The sequence below is a fragment of the Haemorhous mexicanus genome, chromosome 2 (genome assembly GCF_027477595.1).
Source record: "Haemorhous mexicanus isolate bHaeMex1 chromosome 2, bHaeMex1.pri, whole genome shotgun sequence".
In the NCBI taxonomy this organism is placed as follows: domain Eukaryota; kingdom Metazoa; phylum Chordata; class Aves; order Passeriformes; family Fringillidae; genus Haemorhous; species Haemorhous mexicanus.
This window is the reverse complement of record NC_082342.1, coordinates 43035000-43052370: the sequence shown is the minus strand read 5'-3', so window position 1 is coordinate 43052370 and position 17371 is coordinate 43035000.

Sequence of the window (17371 nt, the reverse complement as noted above, 5' to 3'; positions counted from 1 at the left end):
TGCTAGAAGGACCAAGTGCCATTGGTTGCAGTTTCACTATTTCTAAACACTGATTCTGATTGAGGAACCCAATGTGAACAGACTCACTCAACAGACACTAACAACTCAGAAGCCTTGGCCAAAGCTGCCATCTAAGCAATAAATAGCCTGTCCATGCTTGCAACTGGCTGCTGCAACTTTTCAGAGCATCTGGAAATCTAAATTTGGCTTTGCCACAACTTCAAACACTTTAGCCTGTATGAAACACATATGGACATCCTAAGTGACACACAGAGACAGTGAGAGGAAGTGAGTACTCATGAAGATCTGCAGAAGAAAGTCCAATCCATCCAAGTTAAATATCAAACTCACTTCACTGACTTTGAGGTAAAAAGAGTTTCAAGGTGTCAAATATCTTTTCAGTATTCAGGTGTTTCACCCTTTTTCAAAATAAGCTATTAGCAGTACAGGACCACCCATTTGCAAAAAGGATGGTAGCCTAAACTCTGGTTTTGCAAGATAAAAAGAAACCTAATAATCAGAGTACACAGAAAGAGAAAAATCAGGGTCTAGTCTAGGAGATTTTGAGCACCTCTCTTCAGTGAGTGCAAACCATGTGCAATGAGGAATTCCTGCCTCATTTGATGAACTAATCTGTCATGCAACCAAGATAGGTTTGGGGAAAAAAAAAAAGAGATCAAACAAAACCAAAACAAAAACAAACAAACAAACAACAAGATAAAGAAATATTATAAACATCTCACGTGACAGCTAGGAGAAAGAAATAAAACTGGGCTCTTGGCCCTGAGATGCACCTGTAGTTCACATGAGAACTGGATATCATTGTCTGTTAGCAGCATCCAGGACTGCATTAGGCGGAGCATCTCAAACAGTTTGAGGGAGGTGATCCTTTCCATCTGCTGAACCATCGGGAGATGTTTCTGGAGTGCTGTGTTTAGTGCTGGGTAACCCAACATGAAAGACATGAACATTCTGGAGTGAGTCCAGCAAAGGGCCCCAAAGGTAATTAGGGGCTGGAACATCCATCGTACAAGTACAGGCTGAGAGAACTAGGACTGTTTAGCCTGGAGAAGAGAAGGCCTGGGGGATTTAATCAATGTGTATAAATACCTGAATGGGTGAGTAAAGAGGACAGGGCAGATCCATGAGTGATATTTCCTGCTTGATCTCTTTCTCTCTTCCACGCTTTTTTCTATTTCTATCTATCTACCTCACATGCATTAATAAATAAAATCCATAGTGTTGGTATGGGCATATGGCCATGTTTGTACCTTAATCTGGGCAGAGGCACCTCTTTCTAAACAGATTGTAACAACATCCCTGAAGGTATTTAAAAGACATGCAGATGTGATGCTTATGGTCTGGTTTAGTGGTGGACTTGGTAGTGTTAGATCAACAGATGGATTCAATGATCATAAAGGTCCTTTCCAGCTTGAAAAATTTTATGTTTCTTCTCAGTCATGCCCAGTGACAAGAATAACAAATGTACATAAAATGCAATACAAAAAATTTCCATTTAAACATACGAAAAATACTTTTTCATGGTGAAGGTGGCCAGCCCCTGAAATAAATTCCCTAGAGGGGCTGTACTGTCTCCATTCTTGGAGATATTCAAAACCTGACTCAATATGGCCCCGAGCAACCTGCTTTCGGTGACCCTGCTTTGGGCAAGGGATTGGCCTAGATGATTCCTGGAGGTGCCTTCCCAACTCTCTCTGTGATTCTGAAAAATTAAAAGCAGCCATGGAATCAGGGACCAGAACATGGACTTTGGTGGGGGATGATTAGACAATTTCCAATGCAAGGAATTCAGCAGCTGGGTGGTTAACCAATTCTGGGAACTAAGTGACTTGGATCACTGCACAAGAATAAAGGTAGGTTCTACCATGATGTGCTGAGCAGCAGTTGTAGAGCTGAGAAAATTCTTCAGAAACATTTCCCCACAGACTGTACAAGAAGCCACAGCCCCACAATGCTCCTGAAACCTTCAGCAGGCTGTGAGCACCCTTCCACACACTCTGCATAAGATCGAGACAAAATATGGCTTTGCTATGTTTCCATAACACATACTTAACAGCTGTCACTGTTATGTCGCCTAAATTATGTGAAGATTTCAGCCCCTGGCTCTTTATATGAATTTTATTCTGCAGGGCAAGAATAGCCATCCTTGTCTTTCTGACTGATACAGCAGCTATGATAGCAGGTGCAATCTTTGGCATAAAAGCAGCAGGGGTAGTATGAAGAGAGATTATTATTATTATGACACATAGAATTAATGAGACCTTTTCTGGAAACCTTTACTAAGCCTTATACTTTGTAAAGAGAGGCAGAAAAACTTGAAAGATTAAGGAAAAAAAGATGGAACTAAGCTGCACGAAATTTTAAAAAGCCACAAAAGTATAAAAAAGTAAAGGTACTAAAATTATTTAATTTCTAAAAATACAGACTAGACCATCACTTGATCACAGCCTTCACATAATACACAGGCAAATACTTAAAAGAGCGGAGGAATACTGATAGTAGATAAAGGTATATAATAATCTGTTTTCTGAAATTTGAAACAAGACAAATTGGGGGTAAGAAATAAAGTGTCAATCTTCAAATGACAGTAGTACCCTGTGAAACAACTTAATGACTGTCACAATGGATTTTCCATCACCTGAATTTAGCACATCAGTACTTGATGACAATAGCATTACCAAATATATCCAACCAAGGGGATTGCTGAAAGAAGGATGTGAGTTGGCAGACCTCATGGATATCTGTTTTAACACCTGATTGATACATATGATTCTGAATCAGAGAAGCTGATTTTTTGCGCGGTGGTAATTATCTAATGGGCTATCAGTAAGACTCCAATGATTGATTTATACACAAGATGTTCACAAAAGCAGTAGTTGTTCTGCAAACAAATAATTCTTTTTCTATGTTAACATGTATAACAGAGAAGATTCTTTTATTTTCCCAATCCATTTTTTGTTGGTTTTCCTCCTACTCTTGATAGCACATTGTGACTAAGGAAAAGAGACAAAGTTAACTCTTAAGTCTAAAATGTCCCAAAATGCCAATCATTAAGCCTGAATACTAATAAGACAAACAGTAGATGACCTTGTACCCTATAAATAATGCATTCAGCTAATAAAGAGTGAGAAAATAATGCATGGGTGCCAGCTCTCTGTGGCTGTCAAATACAGTTGGAATATTGGGACGAAGGCTACGTAAAGTGTGTGCAAGTGGACTGTACTGTTCAAGACACCATAACAAATCACAACAAACCTGTTTTCTGTCCCTGCTTCCAGAAGACAATACCTGCTTGGTAATCTGCCATCTTTGAAATGTTAGGGAGGTGAGGGGTTGTGCCTGAAAATTGAGGAAAGGAAAATATTGCATCCACTTTCAATAAAAGGCCAAGATAGTTATCTAGAGAATTAAGTATTAGAGAGTGTCACCTCAGTCCCTGGGAAAACCATGGAGTAAGTGCTCTTGGAGCATGCTTCTGCACACATGAAGTAGAATCATATGGATGTGAATAGTCAGCATGTGTTTACAAAGGCTAAATCAATGCTGATCAATTTAACTGCTTTCTAAAATAAAATTACTCGATTTCTAAATGAAGGAAGAGCAGTAATTAATCTCATTTTCAGCAGAAAGACTTTCAATGTGTTTCCTGAAATATCCAGGTTCTTGTATCTTGCTTCCAGGTTGAGATGTCATGGCTTGGATGGGTGGATCAAACAGAGGTATAACACTGCAGTTACATGATCAATCTCATGAGTCAGTCCTGCAACATGAATAGCAATCTTCATCAATGACCGGGAGCAGGTGACAGTGTACTCCTGTAAAATTTGAAGATGATGCTAAACCAGGTGACAGTAGACTTAAGTAGAAATAGAAGAATTTGAGACTGGACATAAGGAGAAACATTTTCATCACAGAAATAGTCAGGTGGTGTCATAGATTATCCAGGGGAGTGTTTAGCCTTCATCCTTGGATATTTCCAAAATTTAGCCATAAAAACACTGTAGCAAGCTGGTCAAGACCTCTTGGTTCTAAGGGTAGGTTCACATGTGATAGCTTAGAAATACAGTTCATTTCCTACAGAATCACAGAGGAAGTTTATATCAGGAGATCATGAAAGGTGAGCTTAGACAGTTGAGGAATAAAATTACACTGCAAATAATGTAGACATATTAGACGGTATTGCTCATGATCAGTCAGACAGGAGTTGCTTATAACAGACATGAGGGAATTAGAGAGTTGTGGTATGAGCAGAGCCTTGGGAAATTAAGCATCCTTTATGGCTGGCATGGTTAAAAAGTTAATTTTATCTGAATCAGAGGAAATTAATAAAGCCATGTAAGATGTGCTCACACACATATATAAAACATATAAAATATGTGTATTAAACACATTTTCTAGCTGATCCTTTCAGAGTAAACAGAATCACTGCAAACCCACCAGAGTATCTATAAACAATTCCATTCCCTCTCTCCAACACCATTGCTACAGTGCCACCATTCCTTCATGTTGCATTTCCAAGCTCAGCAAGAAGTAGATTCTGAGCATTTCTACACAGGTACTGCCAAGTGGAATTAACTTTATTAAATGCTAGATGCCTATAAAGGTGATGTCTCCTTTTGAACTGCTCCTCCAAGACACTTTCAGGTCTGATTTTCAACATCTCGCTTGTGATAAGCTTAACTGCACCCTAAATGTGTCTACATCACTCCAGGTGAATCGCTCAGCAGTTAATACCTGTCTTGTACATGTTTTCATACATTCAAATGAGTCTTGTTTTAGGTGGTTTTCCTACTAGGTGGAAAGTTTTTTGAAGGTTTTATGGTCAGATGGAGGTGGGAGAAGGTAAAATAGTAAGACCATACTAAACACATATGGGGTTACATGTAGCCAAAGGAAAGATTGTTGAGTCTTGACAGTGGGGTGCAGATAGCCACACACATGCAAACACTAAGTGATAGAGCTTATGTTGGAAGGCTGAGTATTTCAGCTTGGCTCAGCACCAATCAAATGCATTCACAGAGCTTCTTGATCCAAATGGGTATCTCAGGATGTCACAGAGCTGTGCTGTGATAACTCAGGATTTTGGACAATACTGCATTATGCAGCAGAGGAAGATCTCTGTTTCCACCCTCTACTCTCTGCTCAAACAAATGTCTATGAGAAGGTGTCTGCTCCAGCAGCTCGTGTGAAAACATTTACCAGGAAACAGTGGATTTTCAGAATTAAAGAACATTTTTCAAAATTTAGACACCTCTACACCAAAAGCACACTGATTGTTTGCCAGAGAATAATTTCAATGAAAGTGGATGTATCATCATGACCCCCTGAACCTGGCCCTGGCAGTGAGATGTAAATTCCCAATTCACACTAAGGTATAGATACTTCCTACTCTACTTGCATGCTGGTCAGCCCCCAGAGTCCAGATCATATGCAGACTTCTGGGATTAGCACAACCAAGCTCTTCCCTATCCAGATCAGAATGTGGCAGAAATATGTTCCAACTCCTTTCTCCCACAGACCCGATTTTCCTTCTCAATGAAAAAAGCTCTGCAGGGAGCTGTGACTTTTGCTCTAGTCCCACCTTGGCACAGGGGCTGAATATGGTGGGTGGGAATATGTGCTGCTGTAGCTGCACCTGGGAGCTGGAGAGTGTCCCAGTGTCTCGTAGTGCAGCACATGCAGGGCAACTTCATACAGGCAGCTTGGCATAGAACTCCCATGTAATTAAAAGGTAAATGCCAATTCTTGTTCGTTCTAGCAAGGAAAAAGACAAAGAACTGGGATATTTTTGAAGTAAGAATATGAAAAGAAAATCATTAAGAGCATTAACACACTACTGAAAATCCTTGACTTGCTGGTTCTTGGGTTTTCTTTTCAAGTTCTCTGTCATACAAATGCAGGAATGATTCCTACATGGAAGTAGATATGAAGTCACCAACAGAGTCACCTGACTTGGCTCCATTGTTTATTGGTTCTGCTGCTAAATCAGAATCTTATATTTTTTTCAAACATGAAAGTATTGAAATAATTAACAGGTTCAGCCTTTACCATAGAACACAAAATTTAGGAATTATGCATCTTAAAAATATTTCTCAAATCCATATATTTTAAAGATAATTATGTTCTTGATGTACATAAAGTGCAACTCTGCTACTCAACAAACAGAAAACAGTTCATGTCTACTCCCACGGATCATTCCTTCATGTCACTTCCCACACCATGGTTTTACATGGAAAATATTTATCAGGTTTTAGCAGAAAATCAGAATTTTAGAATTAAGATTGACTATTACAGGTAAGGTTTTATTTTTACAATATTTTGTACAACAAAACCAAAGCCTTTTATGAAACCGTGAGATGTATCGCAATAGCATGATTTCTGTAAGCATTTCTTACACTTTCCTAGAACATAGATACAATCTGAGAATTTATTAATACATTGAAATCAGACAAGAAAAGAAACAGAAATGGTAGAAGTAATTGCTATTTTGAGGTTTTATAAAAGGTGATTTAGAATATGTTTAGAAACCACAGAAAATCCTATACTTAAGGAACAAAGTGAGTGTCATTCAATTCAATCTCGCTCATATCAAAACAGATAAAAGGGTATTATGCATTTTTGGGTTTAGAGGTGTAAAGTGTGGCTTTTTACAAAGTAAAAAGAAGGTTGTTGAAAAACATCTTATGTTGAAGTTGGAAAAAAAATGAAGTTTGAAATAACTAGCAGAATCCAGTTAAATGAATAATTAAGAAAGCAAATAGATATAATGAAGTGTGAATTTCAAAATATTCTTTGAACTATAATAAAGGCCATTCCAAACGATATTTTCTAGAGTTACTCACAGGAAATGGGGGGGGGCCAATCAAAGAAATTATGTACTTGTTATAAAGAGCTGCCCAAGTTTTACATTGTGCTTGAAAGAGTGGGAGAGGCAATATCAAAATCATGGACAGTGAAAGAAGCAAAAAAAGAGATCAGGAGCAGAGATGGCCAGCCACTTTCTGTGGATGATGCTGCAAAAACTGGATGCTGAATGCTGTTCTCATGCAAAGTCCTGAAGCACTTTTTTTGAAGAGTTTATTGACCTTTCACTAGTCCCACGGGCAAGGTAAAATATTGGCCAGCTCTGTCTCTGCTGAAATGAAACAAACACACTTCAGGTGTGGACTATTTATGGTCTTTCATCATCAGTCAACAGCAAAAAGAAACTTTATAATCACACAGCTAAATTAAATAAGAACAGAACAACAATTTATGGTCAGCAATTTTTCTGTTTGCACTGGGGTGGCAGTCATATTTTGCTTCTCTCAGTTCACTGCCATAACACTTCAGCTTGACAACTCCCGCAGCTCCCAGAGAGTCGATGGAGTTACACCGCCGTAAAACTGGAGAGGCACAAAGAAGACTCCAGCCCACTGAGTGCTGTGGAAACTTAAAATAACTATTATCAAAAAAATCCTTCTCTCCCTGTTGCAAGTATGAACTGCTGTCAGGATGAAAGCATAAGAGAATCTGGTTTTAAATTGAGATTTTTTTCTGTGAAGTCTGCAAGTGATTCAACAAGACAGACATTCAAATTACACTAGTCAAGTATGTTCTTACCCAAATCCCCATCCTGTGCACTTCCCATTTCTATTTCTAAAATCTTCACTATCCCCAGTAAAATTAATGTCAAAGTTTCCATTCATGGAGAAGACCTAAGCTGCTTGTCAAAGTCCTTCTCCTAGTTTCTATATCCTTTTTTCTGGCAAAGTTCTGGGCTTTTGAGAACTGTTTTAGGTCCTGTAGTGCCTGTTACAAAAATACCTTAATGAAGTGAAAACATCCACTTTTTCAGTTTCCTTCTGCCATCCCAAAACGTACCTCTTGTCTCCTTTCCCTGTGTATGCTTATGGCAGAAACATAAGGCTCAAACACTGCCCAAAAGTGAGCACCTAGGGGCACAAATCATTCCAAAGTTCTGTGGCCTTGAGCTGATGTCTGTAATGGAGCAGTCTGAGATATCTTCAGATAGTGTCTGAAAATTTTGTTGGGGTTTCTGGCTTCATCAACTGTCTGGCAAGAGAGTAATTTAGTTACCTAAGAACTGATCAGCAAATGGCATGAGAAAGCCAGTCAAATCAAAACTCTAGGTTGATCCAAAAACTGGATCCAAAATTATCAACTCAGTAAAATAATTGTACTATGGATCCAAACACAGATGGTGAGGATTTCTATAGATAAGCCACAGTTTGTCACATTCAGGATGTTAATTTAGTCCCAATCCTGCTATTCTTAGCTGTGTAAGGAAACGAATAATCTGAGAAAGATATGTTTACACTGCCACCAGATTCCTCTTGTGTATTAGGGTAGAAGGATCTAAGTCTGTACCATCTGATGGTCGAGTTGTTGTGCATCTGATAAGCAATGAGAAATTTTTAATCAGCAAAGCAGAAATTACTTGTCACAAAAAAAATAATAAAATCTAGGTTTGCTAATAATAAGATTAGGGACTAGAATCTGAAAGATCATTGAATGGTTTAGGTTGGAAGGGATCTTCAAGATCTCTACTTTCAACCCCTCTACTCTTGGCAGGGATACCTTCCACTAGACAAGGTTACTCAAAGCCCTATGCAGCCAGGTCTTGAACGCTTCCAGGGATGGGGAAAAGATGCATTTATCATCTTTAGCGACCTGCAGGATATAGAGCTTGACCTCACATTTGATCTATAAAGCTTTACAGCTGGTTTTTATACAGAGATGTGTATGTCACATGCTGTTCTGGGGCTCATAAATGAGTGGCTCGAATACCTGTATATGCACATTAATGTGTGTTTACCCTTTTAGACCAAACACAAAACTTCAGACATTTTGTCTTATTTATTGGTTTATTTTGATATTTTTTCTCTGTAATAAAGATTTCAGACTTTTTTTTAATAAAGAAGCAAGTGCTCACAGTATATAAGAAAGACATATGCTCTGTAATGCTATATGTTGTTCTCAGTTTTTATTAGTACAGAGAAATATAATAACTTGCCAGTGATTCTGTAAGTTTGAATTACCTGTCAGTGTTAGTTCCACAAGCTGTAGAAAATATTTGCCTTAGCAGGACTTGGTGAAGGTTGGGACTAGATTTTATCCCTGATACAGAAGGAAGTACAGGCTTTGGGGTTGGGATTCTTTGGACAATTTTTTGTTCCTTTTTTGGTAGAAAGGGGCATATGGGACCTTTCTGTGTTGGTACTAAACAGGGTCTTGCAATTTTTGATCTTTCAATGAAAAAAAAAATAGATCTATAAGCCAGTTTACAGTGTTTCTGTAAATAAGCAATCTTCTCAAATGACTGACTCTCTATTATTTATTTTGTCTCTGAAAAAGGAACCTACAGTGCTGCTTTTGAAGCCTATGGTATAAATTCAGGTGCAAAAGATAGCAATTGATAGAGCAAGAATGGAGTTGGTTTTTCAGTGATATCAAAGTGCAAAATCATTAGCTAGAGATATCTTAGGGGGTCTCTGTGATCACTGTAACCAATAGCAAAATATACCTGAGGGGTGAATCTCAACATCTTAAAGAGCTGCCTTATGAAAGGCCACATCACCCTGCAGAGCTGCGACTCCTCTGCAACAGTCAAAGCAAGGAATGGGTTCAGCCATGTCAACATGACTCTTATAATTAATGAATGGACCATTTCATGTCTGTGATGCAGAAAACTATTGAAAACTATACCAAAGACAGATGTTTTTATTGATCTTTTTGCTTTTTGGTCCAATATACTCTTTTTCTTCCCTTTTGGAAAACCAATATGAACTAAAAGGTAGAAGAAAATTGAAGAAAAAAATAGCAAAATGTGAGAGGCTTTTTGGTGGCTGTACTGCCTGCACCAGAACTATCTGAGCCACTGGGAAGTCCTCCAGATGCTGCTAAGATCTCCATTGCATATATATCTATGAAATAAACTAGTAGATATGAAAACCAGCAATAGTAAAAGCAGAGTGAAATTCATCAGATATGCCCAGGTTCTCCTGCAGATCCATATATCTTGCCTGTCAGCCCAGAACTGGAGGCAGACGTATGGCACGACTCTGAACAAAGTGACAAACAGAAGGCCTGCCAAGCCCATGCTGCCATTCCAAGGCCGTGAATTCACTGAGCCTTTTGCATCCATTGTTTCCTCCTGGGTCAGTGGATGTCATACTCCCTAAGAGGAGCTGGGATAAGACCCTGTCATTCTTTTGCCTTGTCCTCTTCCTAAGAATCTCATTATGAACCTGAAGAGCTCGGCTAATGGAGTTTACAGTGACAGAGTCTTTTATAGTGCTGTAAAGGCTTTTAAGATGTACTTCAGGGGCTTCTAATTCTCTCAGCAACACAGTAAATATAATGAACGTAAAAATTATCCTTGCAGATGTTGTGGTGCCAGTAACAATAACAAAATCTCAGCATGGCACAGGACCAAAATAGCATCTGGGATTTTGATTCACTCAATTTAATCACACAGTGTTTGAGCATTTATGGTTTTACAGTTTTTGTTTATTGATTTACAGTATTTTAATGAGATTACTGTGAAAACATATATGCTGAACTGCTACTTATATGGGATATATACCAATGCCCATCACTTCCCTCATTGCTTTCTACAGAGTGCTAATTTGCAGCCCTCTGGAGCTCACAGGAGGATTTAACATTAAACAGTCTGCTGCCTAGTATGAGAGGAAGGAGACGACTAATAACTGTTTCCTAAGCCCATCAAAAGGCCATGAAACCTTCTAAGACTTTAAAATAAAGGAAAATAAAAAATACAGAGTGAAGCTATTTATATTTCTCTTGATTTAAAACCGAGCAGGGAAGTATTAGCAGAGCAACCCACTGATCTATCGGTCACTGCTCAGGTGATTTCCAAAGCATTCTGTGTATAAAAGTAATTTGTTGCATTGTGGCTGACACAAAAGTGCTAATAATTTAAAATTTGTGAGCAAGGTGCCACAGAGAAGCAAACCTTCCCATACCCATGCATTAGAGCACGTACACATGTAGGATTCACATTCTCTGAACATAATACCTTCGCCCAGGGTTTTTCTCCTGGGAAGCTGAAAGGCAGAGAGAGGCCTCAGAGAAAAGAAAACAATTCTTATCTCATTTGCTTCTCCTGTGTTGTGCTCGTATGGAATGTGTTTGGAGATTGTTTACCCAAAGGTGATTGCCTGATTGGACTCCAGTGTGAGTTGTTTTGACTCATTGGCCAGCTGGGGCCAAGCTGTGTTGAGACTCTGGAAAGAGCTACAAGTTTTCATTATTATCTTTTTAGCATGGACAAGTATCATTTCTGTATTCTTTAGTATATGATAGTAAAATATTCTTTATATAATATAGCATAATAAAGTAATAAATTAGCCTTCTGGTAAGATGGAGCCCTCCTCATCATCTCTCCCCTTGTCGGGGTTGCCTGCATTTACAATATGCACACATGCAGTGAGGGACTTGCCTTGTGAAAGTTTTTCCACCTAAAAGTGGGAGTCCATCTCAGCTTGGCAGCTGGACAGTCATTCATCAATGATTTCCATGTCAGATGATGATTCACACAACCTGCCAAAATGCTACCCAAATCTCACACCAAGGTACTCCTGTCTGTCTCTTGTTCTGTCCCTCCCCTTTAGCATCTCCATGGGCTCTAACAGGGGCTCAGCCATTGCCTCAGGCTATTCTTCACTTTTGGACAGCTAAAGTTAGGGGAAATTAATCCCTGCTTTGGGCAGCAACATGAGCCAGTATGAAGATAAAAAACTCTATAGACTTTTCCCAAAAGGTACTCCCTTCACTCAGTGACCAAGGTACCTGGGCTAAGCAGTACAAGTACCTGTTTTCAGCAAGTGAACAGATCTGGCCTTAGGAGATGTTATGCTGCCACCTCTCCTGAAAGCCACCTTTAGCAACCCAGGATTTCCCCTAGGATTCTATGAAATAAGTGCTCAGGATGGCCTGTGGCCCTGTCTAGTGCAGGGCACCACTGCCAGGACTGTGCTCACCACCAGCACCACTGCTGCTCCTAATACCTGTCAAAAACTCTCGTGAATGATTGCATCAAAGACAGGAAGAAAAAGGCTGCTGGGAAGATTATTTAATTTGTGATTTCATCAATTTCACCCGAGGGAATATTATTTTTTCCTGAAGTCTCAGACACCTCTCATTGCAGAAAGGACACTGTGAAAGCCAAGGTTTTGCAGAAGACTTGACAGTCTGCCCCATGGTACTCTAGAGCACAGCAACCCCTGTCCTCTCAGCAGTTCCCATCACACAAGCCATGAGCTCTTCCTCACACCAAGGGCAAGGCTGACCCCCAGGTGCTGTCAGTCAGTGCAACCCCCTGGCATGTACAGAGATTGCTGCCAGCTGGACAAGTGGTCAGACCCACACGGTGCTAGGGAAAGACAGGGAGCACACAGGAGCAAAGAAAGACTTGGGCGGTAATTTTTGAGCAATTTTTGTTCCTTACATTGCTGGAAATATTTGCTTTCTCTCTTCCAGCATGCTTGGCCAGACAGCAGCTCTGAGTCAGACTTTTCCTTATACACCATTGTCCTTTACATCTTTCAGGTGACCCAGAAAGTATTACCATGGCAGGCTGAAATTTCCCTGCCACTGCTTGATCTGGCACTCCTTCAACTGTTCAGAGGCTTGAGGCATAACCTCTTTCCCTTTTGTAATGTTAATGCACACTTTGTGCTCTGGCCCTTGAGCTTGCTCTGTGTAGCTGGCGATATTAGACTAAATCAAGCTTCCTTCCTCTCCAATGAATATGTATTTAGAGAAGTGGTTTTTTTCTTGTGCTGGTTCAGAATAGTCAACAGCAGGAGTAAAGCACTTTTTATTCCTTCCCAGATTAAATCTGTAGGCTTTCTTTAGTTCCACTTTCTAAGGGAGGTTTGCTAGCAGTATCAGCTGGTCCAGTTTGGCATGGCGTGATGATTCAAGAACATCACCATTAATATCCCAGCTGCCAGAGAAGCAGAATATAACTTTGTATGCCGTCCTCTGAGGTTTTAATCCATTCAGAAAGCAACTCTTTAGCTGATAATTCAGTAGTGTCAGACTTTTAACTTTAAAGGCACTGATTCAGTCTAACATTTTATTTTTTTCTGTCATATAACAACACTTCATTTGTATGCTGCTCTGTGTAGATATCATAACTAAACAACCACTTTGGCGAGAAGAGAAAGCAGGCATGTCAAGGAATACAAGGCATTTATGATTATTTAGATTTTTCATCATTTGTTTTCTTTTATGTTTAAGAATGTCGATTCCTTCACTGAAAAAAGGGAAACAAAAGGAAATGTCAACTATTACTGTGAACAAAGGATAAATTACTTCAACCACGAGTTTCAGTATTATTTCTTAGCCAGAACATCCCATGAACAACAAATTTCAGTATCTACTGACATTAGCAATAAAGGCCACCCCAGGAGGAGCATTTATTTCAGTCAAGTATTATGTATTCTTAAGCTGCCAAACTGTTAGAAATCTGTTAGAAAAAGAAGCTGGGACATTAATGACAGCTACATACTGATATACCACAAAAAGCATCTCAAGAAAAAGTTAAATGTATTTCAAAATAATTGAAACTGTTATTATGCTGAGTGGGCCTTGTATTTTCCTAGAATATTTCTTATGTTGAAAGTTCTTACAGTTCAGCAAAGGAAATGAGTTAGTGGATGCAAACACCTGGGTCCTTTTTATTAAAATACTCCTGAGGAGTATTTTAATCCCTGAAAGAAACTAGTAAAAAAAAACACTCTTTTTTTCTTTTATTTTTTTAGCTTTACATATACAAATATTTAGCCTTCCATATACCATTTCTAAATACATACTTTCTTTCATGTCTCAGTGCTGGGACCTAAATTCTTTGCTGATTCATAGCCTGTCAAATGCAGCAATTGCATGCAAACTATTGCATTTCAAAGGCTTGTCTATCACAGTCCTGCAAGCTCAGCTCTATGTTAATGTAAAAAAATTATATTGCACCCTGGTTAGTCTCTTACATATTCTAAACTATCTCACCCATGTTCCCCAGGGTTGGGGGACATATTCATACTCACCATTGTGCTCCTTGGGGTGGAAAAAGTACCAGATAGGACTCTTTAAACCTTCGTGGTGAAATTTCACAATTCCTACTCTCAGATTGATATGGTAGGAGAATCCCTCCTCATTTTGTTTTCATTGGGCTGAAATTGTTAACACATTTTGATATTTTTTGAAAATCCATTTTCAACTCTCAGGACAGAAGGAGGATGTTTTATACCATACCTATAGTTCATCAAGTCACATCAAAACATGCAAAGACAATTCTGATCCTTCAAAAGTAGCATTTCACCTAGTAATACCTGAAGCTCTGCTTAAATTTCATGAGGAGAAGTTTCTTAACTCTGGGAGAATACTCTTTCCCTGTGTTAGAGCTGCTCCAGACTCTCTCTATATAATTAAATATTCATTCTCTGAGAGAGTCAGAAATACGGTGACTTATGGATAGGGAAAGAGGCTGCCCTCAAAGCCCACTGGCTAAAGCAGTCATCTCAGATGTTGAAAAACTTAATTCCACAGGCCAGCTCCAGTTCTGTCAAAGAGAGTTTGCTGCAGACATCACATCTAAGGGAAAATTGTGTATTGTACACAATAAAGTGCACTTCAAAAGATTTTATTTATTCCCTTAACATGTCACTCAAACATTCTACTTTGACCTAAATCCAGCACTAAGTTACCCATCTCTCTTAATGGTGTATAGTATTCTGGGAGCAGTTAGCTTAAAAATCAATAATTTTTTTTTTTTTGGTAGGACTTCTGTAGACAAAATATACCATCTACAGATATTTTTAGCCAAATGCTGGTACTTGGTTCACCTATTTAATCATAATGCAGATGGATTTCAGAATCTTAAAATATTTATGCAGAAAACAGAGGTGACCACTGTGAAATAGGTTTCATTTACTGTCTGAAAACCACTCACATGTTCCTAGGCACTCCATGTTATTGACAAATTTATAGATAGCTGTCATTTTAACATGCCTGGTTAAAGGAACGCTAAAGCTATTTTACACACATTTATAATGTTTCTGGGGAGCATAGTTGATCCATCAGGATAATTATGGGCCTCATTTTCCCTTCTCCCTAGCTGCCTGCAATAACTACGGGGTTTGTTTGATGTCTTTTTGTTTTATTGCAGAAAACAATAAAACAGTTAAACACCATTGCTGGACTCCAGTGTGAAGCAGCAATGAACCACTACCAGTGGCCAAAGGATGAGGGCAGGGGGAAGAACCAGCTTCCTTCAGCAGCACAAGAAAAGGAGTCATTCCTTCTGCTCCTCATGAAAATTCAGGTCTATCCAGAAATATTCTGGTGCACACATGATGGAAAGAAATTGGGCAGAAGTTGTGAAAGCAGGTGAAGGAGCCACAGGAGCCAGCACTGAGTCTAATAAAGTCTCTGGGCTGAGCCTGGGTCACTGATACCAGTGTCCAGCTCTGTCAGTGGTCAAAGAGATATTAAACTCCTTTCTTCTTGTTACCCAAGTGTCAACCCAAATGTGTTGCTTAAATGGCTACCATGCCTCAGACTTTCCTTAAAGAGTTGTTTGTCTCCAATTAGCTGCATTTTTTGTGAATATGAAAGATGACTTCTCACATATATTCACCCATCCCCACTCAAATATGTATATATGCAAATGCACATACAGCCATATATATATATATATATATCCGCAATTAAAACGAATTCACACATATATGTAGCCTTTTGCTATCAGCTGAAAGAGGGAAGAACATGAAACTCAAAACCCACTAGCCCTCTATTTTCTTTCTAGATTGTCTGACACTAGGTGTTTCCACAGAAAGACGTGCCCTCTGAAGTACTGGAACATCAGACTATACAAGCCCCTTATTAAGTAGATAAGAATCTAACAATAACAATAACAATCTAATTTCTAAACACTTGAATAAATTTCCACGCTTGGTAAAACAGCTTGTAACTTTTGCTCTCCTTAGTAGTTCTCAATATGATCATAAATGGGAAATCCTTTTTTTTTAAAACAGAAAACATGACACCAGAAAAAAATTTTGCATATGGAAAGCCATGAATTATTGTGCTTCGCTATCTTGAAATAAAAAAATTAAAAACAGGAAAGACTGAAGCAGAAGGAGAATAAGAGCACTATATATAGATTCATTAGAAAACTATAAGTTGGGTCTTTGAATCTCTCTGTATAGTTAACACAAGACATCCTGTAACCTGTGTATCACAGAGGAATTAAATTGTATTCCATTTTTATGCAACAAAATAGGGAGTTGCAGACAAGATCATTATTCAACAAAATAGAGACCTTTCCTTTGTTGTAGGTGAATAACCCAGTGACGAGCAATATGATTTCACTCTTCTGAACACGGTATTAAACAGACCACAATACGCAATGTGATAGACAAAAAAAATTAAAATACAACAACATTGTTCTAAAGCACATAGAGTTCATATAAGCGTGGCCAACATGAGCAATGAAGCAGAAAGTTAAATCACTTAACAATACCTGATTTATGCTCTTTCACCCACAGGTCACCACCTAACCATGACTACAAGTATATCTTTCAACAGGCCACAAACTGCTCCACATAAATCTATGCAAAACTTTTGGCTGTCTGCAGCCAAGGAAGGGTGCAAATGGTACAATTTTGGGAGAACCTAAATTAATTCACAGAAAAAGCCTCCTTTGTCATAGGCATTTATGTATACTGCTCATATATTTGCAAAATGATAAATGGACATACAAAAAGAAAAACCCCAGTCACATTTTCTATACTCTTTTGCTTATTAATGTCTTTGAAAAAGCACCTGATATCCATTAAAAAATAATTTAAATGCATTATGCACATTATTGCATCCTGAGTATACTTGGGATATTCCAGTCTGTCAATTTTTGTGTGATGGCTTCACATTTTTAAGAGAAATTAATCAATAAAGAAAGGTGAACAGATAAAATAGTATCAGGGGGAGATCCAAATTTCAAACCACTTTCCTTGTAGAAAATCATAAATAGAAATGAAAATTGCATGAAAAATTCAAAGGCCCTGGAAGCTAGACCTGTCTGGAATTTCACACAGTCAAGCTATAAAGAATCAAAAATCCTGCTCTATTTTGAACACATTTTAATTCTCCAGTAGAGAGAGGTTATCAGCACATGATAGTAAAAAAAGTATCCTTTTCCAAAGGAGAAGCAAACCCCTATCTATTATCTATGATCTACTCTTTATGTTCCATGATCTATTACCTTTTTCCCTTATAATGTACTTACAACTGTGTCATGGAAGATACTAAAAATGCTACATATATT